The sequence below is a fragment of the Topomyia yanbarensis genome, chromosome 2 (genome assembly GCF_030247195.1).
Source record: "Topomyia yanbarensis strain Yona2022 chromosome 2, ASM3024719v1, whole genome shotgun sequence".
NCBI classification, from domain to species: Eukaryota; Metazoa; Arthropoda; class Insecta; order Diptera; family Culicidae; genus Topomyia; species Topomyia yanbarensis.
The window spans coordinates 312,907,136-312,914,408 of NC_080671.1; positions in this window are offsets into that span (position 1 = coordinate 312,907,136).

The window sequence follows — 7,273 nt, forward strand, 5'->3', positions numbered from 1 at the left end:
TGTTGAACGTTATCAGCACCACGTGCCTGACGTGCTCCAACTGGATGAAGCTGACATCCAAAAACTGAAGCTGCATTTTCTCCTTCAGAAAATGTTCCACATCACTTATACTCGGTCTTAGGCGGAAAGACTGATACTCAGTCATCTTAATTGATCACCACACAAGAATAGTAGTAACGGTTCCCTTTGTTCTTCAGACAATGCACTCAAGAAAAAAAGTAACTGTTTGCGCTGGCTTGGGTAGCAGCAGAGAGCACACTGGTATTGGGCCTTTGGTGGTTGAGAATAGACTGAAACGAATAACATTACCGAGGAAAGTATTTTAATAGGAAGTCCCTGTCTAAAGACAGTACTGATCTAGATATTTTTTACTTCTCTAGATAAAAATCATAGTTGTCAAAATAATGCTCATTTTCATTCGAGATACTTTGCTGAAGATACTCATCCTTCAGGATACATACCCAAGGTGCTAGAGGTTTTGATCGTCGTGGCATTCTGCCCCACTGTGCGATCGTGATTCGAGTCGACTTCAAAAAAGATAGAATAAATTGTTATAACTAACCCAAAGTGTCTGTCAGGCTGAAGAAGACAAATATAGACTTTCTCTACACTAGTTCAGCCTTGTTGCCATTGCATCGCTATTTAGCGTGACGAAATTCTTAAAACGTAATGGTGGGCATTACCGGACTATAATTTTTTATCGCAGCACACTTTTCTATTTGGAAAATTTGAAGGAAAAAATTCAGCGTCTATGACAGTTATGATATAAACATATATAATGAAAAATCCACGTGGACAAGTGAAGACTTTTTCGTACCCTCTTCCCTCCCCAAAAATGTCTACATGGTATATGGATGAACCCTATTAGGGATTTGGATTGTTGTCCTTGTACAAATATTTTTCTTTTTTGTTAGTGTATAAACCCGCTTAATCACTAGCACTATATTAGCCGGTGGCAATATTCCTTTCTCCATGCGAAATTCTGTTAACAAGTTGTTCGATAATAACTACCATTACCAGTTTATTAAGTTGAAAAGATTATATAGATATGCATATTGTCTCGGCTTCCGCTTTGCTTTCTACAATATGCGCCCGAATTTCCATCTTCTCATGCCTCGTGACTGTATAATTATGTAAATTTGAAAGGGCGTTCGAAGTTAAATGTCTTCATTCTACATATACATTGAGGACATGTTGGAGAAAGTTGCATTTTGACTCTTTACGTTGCTGTTTTCAAGATGTAACGACATCAATCATTGCACGAACGGTAGCTGTCAGTTTAATGCATTTTACGATAGGAAAATTCTGTCCCGCGCAGGAGCTGCTACGCTCGAAACTACGTGTCGAATGAGTTGATTTGTTCTAATTTCTGCTTCCGCTGTAGAAATCGTGTTTCTAAGCTTTTTAACGTGTCAGTAGGAAATTATCTAATACCATAACCATGCCGCTATAGACTTTTAAACATCCCTACTTATGCTGCCAAATAATACGAGTTTCAACCAATTTAAACTATGTACATCCGAAGCCTCCTAATTGCAACCTAACATATTTCACTAATGGAATCACCAACGATTAACGGTAATAGTCAATAATCAATCATTAAGCTTCTGTTATCTGCTAATGTACCATCGCTTCAAAATCCATAGTCATATCACCTGTGAACTGTAAAACACGATGAAAAATCCAACAGCTGTTCGAAAAATCTTTCACATTCGTACTCGCGATCAGACTACCGCAAGCAACAATAACAAACGAATTAACGCAATCTAGGTGCTAGCACTAATGATGCCGAAGTTCGAAATTCAAACCGCCTGGTTGGCTGCCTAATTGCCTGCCTCATGTCGAGTTCTGGCTTGAACCCGGCCAAAACAGATTAATGATGGATCGCACCACCAAGGCACAGGCGCGTGTGCGTCCTGTAGGGTGATCTTCCCAGACAATTCATAGTTGGTTCAATATCCTGACATTTTACGAATACTTGCTGTAAAGTTTTTAAATAGAAAATACTATAAGATTCAATTGCCCCTCCATTTAAGCTTTTCTACTGAGCATATTAGCGAAACGGGAAACATCAAACAAAGTGATGCGAAACAACTTAACTTGTTTGGAGCACTGTTTATAGCGACCATACTGTCAGCGTTGCAATAATAGGTTTTCTTTACATTACTAAGCTCGACAATCAGTTCCATGCGAGAACGACTCATTTTTTTATCAAATCTACACAACCGAAGGACTTTCCTTACCAATGTAGCAGGCAACAGATAATAAATCATGGTCTCACGCTCCAATTATGAGCTGTCACATGATGATCTGAAAGTTCGTTAAGTACATCAGAACACGTGACAAACTGGGTCGCCGATGTCTGCAACGTTCATTGATAGAAGTGCTACCCGAAGGAATATCACCCGACAACAACAATGCTAATAATCTCATCGCCATATCAAAATCACGTCATTTGTTTCTCTTACCGTAGATCTACGCTCGATAGCAAGACCGGCACAAGTCATGTTGAACGTCATAATTGTGGGTCGCAGTTCGTCTCGTGTGCGCCCGTAGTTAATATTACATCTCTATGCGCGCAAGCTTTCGATTTTGTTTCACCGCAAGCGAACTCCCGTGTCTGTGCCTGTGACAGAGTCGGAGTCTTCCTCCACCCGTCAGCGCATGTCACATCAAGTGAAAAGTGCATAAAATTTTCATTTCTTTCTTCCATTCCCCATTACAAGCATAACCCAGCGACAGGCAGATGTAATGCTTTCTGTCATTAGGCCTTGCCTACTTCATCAGTTTCCACGTGCTGCGCGACGGACGCGTGGCAAAACAGTTCAATAGCGCACCTTCCGTTCGCCATTTGACTCTAACAAGCGAGCGAAGCGAAGTGATTTACATTCGTCGGGTGGGGAAACTTTTCCTAGAAAGCTGATCTTTTTATGCTTTGTCGTAGAATGTCCAATGGTAAATTATGACGTGGTTTACGGAGTGCGGTGGGACGACATGCTCGATAGGCTGGGAAGCGCAGAAGACCGAAATACGTAGTCGATTGTTCGGAAGCGTTTAAATTTATAGAGTTATTCCTGCATAAGTCTTGGCCTAAGTAAGTAGTCTTGCAAAATGCATGGATTTGCGCGAGAGTTGCCTTCCATCGCCCTTACGAGGCAATACTGTGAACTGAACGACGACCATTTAAACTTCTTCTGGATGTGTAATATTCCGTTGGGCTATACTATTAAATGAGATATATTTTGAGTATAGTAATTCATTTAATTGGCCACACCTTCGCATTCAATTAACTTGTCTGAATTAACCCAACATAGGCATGAAAAAATAAATATTAATAATTTTTAAAGGACATATTTCACTTTTTTAACGTCTATAAAATTGTTTTTTTTTTTTTTTTAACGAAATTTATTGAAATTAGGTATAAGTCACAGGAAATTTCATCTATTTTAATAAATTATTTTTATTTCTCATTTCAGATAACAGCGAGAGGCCCTGCACTTGACAAACTAGGACGAAGTTTTGCGCGCAGAGGCCGAAGAGATCGATAAATAACGATCATTTTCATTTTTTCATGAAAAAAAAAAACTTAAATATTGCTTGATTTTCCGCCGAATCCAGTAGAAGGTCCTCTTAACATTACAATAGAGGACCACTGTTGCCTTGGGCTCAAAAACATAAAAGAAAATTACTTTCGGTTTAAGCACTTTACACCAGACGCCAACCTTAATCATTGGGGCGTTTTTGTGTACCGTCGTGCGGGGCTTCTTTGTGCACTTTTTATCAATTTTTCAATTTTTACGAATCATAACTCCTTTAATAATCGATGGATTTGTATCATATCAGAACAGATTTATCGTCATCGTGTCTGGAATATTTATGCCAAATATGAGCAGAATTGGTTCACATATAAAAAGTTATTCATATAGCGTATAGCGTTATTTTTTGTGGACTAGCTGGGGGCTACTTTGCACACTTCTTGAATTCGATATAAAATAAAAATTAACCAGTTTCATTTACTTCCATTGAAATATCATTAATCTATACTGATATTAAAGGCTTTTTCAACAATAACGCATCACGCATTTATCGCATTTTCTAAAATACGAGATTCATTTTAATTTAACATTTACAACGTTACTTGTCAGAAAAACTTGAGACTGCATATTGTTTTTCGTATAGAAAAAAGGAAAATGATGAAAAATGACAATTTCGCAAAATAAAAAAGTGAAATAAGGGGCTATTTATGACGTATATTTGAGTGCTAAATTGATGCCGTACACAAGGTCACGATCTCAAGTTATGCACTTTTATGTCAAGAATTCGAAACCAGTTTTTCACGGCAAGATCACATTATTTCGCAACCGCCAACTTTGGAGGTTCAATGTCTTCAAAGAAACATACAACATAATACAGAGCATCTTTTGAAAAAAAAAAAACAATTTTAGTAATTAATTCTCTTGGACATAATTACGGAGAATAAACTCAAAACATTATTTAGAGGCTTGGTATTTTCGGTAAAGTTGTTGATAATGATATTAAAAACAACTTTTTAAAGACACAAAAATCTTCAAATGCTCATAAAAACCGATCCTTACATACTAGAAACAAACGAAAAACGCCATTTTTCATCACACAAAAACCATTAAATGCTCATAAAAATCGAACCTGACGTACTAGAAACAAACGGAAAACGCCATTTTTCATCTTTTTTCTTCTTCTTTCCGAAAATAAGTCTGGTCTCAGTACACTTAAGATTTTCTGTTTTGTTGAGCAGTCTTTTTTTACGAGCCTCCAATCACTTTTATTGTCCCTTGAAGTGTTTTGTTTGCTGTGGTAAACAGTGTTAAAAAAATGACAAAAGACATATGCAACATTGTTAAAATACATGGCTCTACAAATGTCAAAAGTAAAATAAAACTAATAAACGCGCGTCTGTTAGTAAATATTGAAAAATTAAAGTGTGCAAAGTAGCCCCACATATCCAAAGTAACCCCGCACGACGGTATTCGAAATCTTGGGAGTTGCTGTGTGTGTGTGGGTGCGATTACATGTCCGTTTTGTGTATCATCACGAGTGGCTCGAGCGTTTATATGCTATCGAATGTTTGTATGTTTGAAATGAGAGAGATTGTGAGTTTATGTGAGAGAATACGCAATTAATTGTGTTAGTGGGTGTTAACACTCGGAATACCAAGGAGGTAAAAAGTTACGCGGACTACCAAGGGGGTCTAAAAAAATGGGAACGCTTACTTTGACCGGTCATATCTCAGCCGTTACATAATCGATTTTAAATCTGTCTTCACCAATAGAAAGATATGTCTTTTGTGAATACGTAAAATTAAAAAATAGAAGAATAGAGTTGCCTACCGTAAGTTACAGTAAAAAGAGTATAACAAAGTCAGTGAGAAAAAAATGGGAACGGTTCTTTGACTTGCCATATCTTAGCTGTTTGCTCACCAATTTTAATTCTTTTGTCACCACTGGATAGGTAAATCTTTTATAAAATCAGTGAATAAAGAATGATGGAAAACAAATTTGTATAACCGAAGTAATTATAAAAAACAGTAATTGAGAGTCAGTACAGACGAAATGAGATTTTCTGTTCAAACAATCGTATCTCGACCGTTTGTCAACCAATTTCAATTTTCCTTACACCAATGCAATCCTTAGAGCTTCTAGACTTGTAATATATGCAATAAATAGTAGATTTTCAAAAATTACTATACTTTTTCGAGTTTTTAGGAGATAGGATTTTTACAATGTACGTGGCATACGGTTGATTGAAATTCTTTGCGACTTGTTAGTTTTACGGTTTGAAAATTACCTGTTTACTCAATAGTTCTACATATTATACATGGATATTATTATATCAAAATGTTTGCACAAACGTGGAGAAACACAATATTGTATGTAAGTTACTAAATAATAGAGTGTATTAGGACGATTCAGTAAATACGAAGAAGTTCATAATTTTGAAATATTCGTCAAATAACTTCAAATTTGAAGCGATGACCTATACATTTTAATACATCAATCGATTGTAATTGATGGCGGCTACAATTTCTGAAAAAAAAACACATTTTTATATTTTCTCAAAAAATAGCCAAAAGTACGTAGAAGTACAGAATTTTTTTTTAGTTGGCAAATAACGTCGAATTCAAAGCGATAGCCTATACCTTTTCATATACCAATCGATTATAATTGATTTTGGTTACAATTTCTGGAAGAACAATTTTTATATTTTCTCAAAAAATAGACAAAAGTACGTAGAACTACAGTAATTTCATTTAGTTGACAAATAACTTCAAGTATTCAAAGCTATCACCTATGAAATTTATACACCAATCGATTGTAATTGATTTTGACTACAATTTCTGAAAGAACATATTTTTATATTTTCTCAAAAAATAGCCAAAAATACGTACAAGTACAGAAATTTGATTTAGTTGGCAAATAAGGTCAAATTCAAAGTGATGACCTACACTTTTATATATACCAATCGATTGTAATTGATTTCGGCTACAATTGTTGCAAGATAAACTTTTCATATATCCTTTAAAAAAACGACAAAAATACGTAGAAGTACAGAAATTTCAATTGATTGGCAAATAACTGCAAATTAAAAGGGATGACCTACACTATTTATACACCAAGCTATTGTAATTGATGGCGGCTACAATTTCTGAAAGAACAATTGTTTATATTTTCGCAAAAATTAGCCAAAAATACGTAGAAATAAGGAAATTTGCAGTTATGTGCCAAACAGACGAAATTTCTGTACTTCTTCGTATTTTTGTCGTTTTTTGGGAAAATATGAAAAGTTTATCTTGCAACAATTGTAGCCGAAATCAATTACAATCGATTGGTATATATAAAAGTGTAGGCCATCACTTTGAATTTGACCTTATTTGCCAACTAAATCAAATTTCCGTACTTCTACGTATTTTGTCTATTTTTTGAGAAAATATGAAAATGTGTTCTTTCAAAAATTGTAGCCGCCATCAATTACAATCGATTGGTGTATAAAAAAGTATAAATCATGCCTTAGAATTCGACGTTATTTACCCACTAAATGAAATTTCTGTACTTGTACGTATTTTTGGCTATTTTTTGATAAAATATAAAAATAAAATCGATTATAATAAATAATATAAAATCGATTATGTAACGGCTGAGATATGACCGGTCAAAGTAAGCGTTCCCATTTTTTTTACCCCCTTGGTATTCCGAGTGTTAATTTACCGAATAAAGATAAAAAGAAGCCAAGATTGAGT